Source organism: Nematolebias whitei, chromosome 22 (genome assembly GCF_014905685.2).
Source record: "Nematolebias whitei isolate Nwh7 chromosome 22, NemWhi1, whole genome shotgun sequence".
NCBI classification, from domain to species: domain Eukaryota; kingdom Metazoa; phylum Chordata; class Actinopteri; order Cyprinodontiformes; family Rivulidae; genus Nematolebias; species Nematolebias whitei.
The window spans coordinates 3,069,499-3,069,744 of NC_056519.1; the positions used below are offsets into that span (position 1 = coordinate 3,069,499).

The following is a 246-nucleotide window of genomic DNA, read 5'->3' on the forward strand; positions in this document are numbered from 1 at the left end:
CATCCATCCATCCATCCATCCATCCATCCATCCATCCATCCATCCATTATCTTTCCCTGCTTTTTACTTTTTGGGTAGTGGGGGCCACTGGTGCCCATGTCCAGCAGTTACTGTGTGAGAGGCGGGGACACCCTGGACATGTCTCCAGTTCATCACAGGGACACCCTGGACAGGTCTCCAGTCCATCACAGGGACACCTTGGACATGTCTCCAGTCCATCACAGGGACACCCTGGACAGGTATCCA

General features: G+C 54.1%; 1 protein-coding gene across 1 annotated transcript in view; it reads left to right on the plus strand.

The window, feature by feature from the left end:
* LOC119428226 (SLIT-ROBO Rho GTPase-activating protein 1) overlaps positions 1-246 on the plus strand; it is a 40,280-nt gene that overhangs the window by 17,843 nt on the left and 22,191 nt on the right. The window lies entirely within an intron of this gene.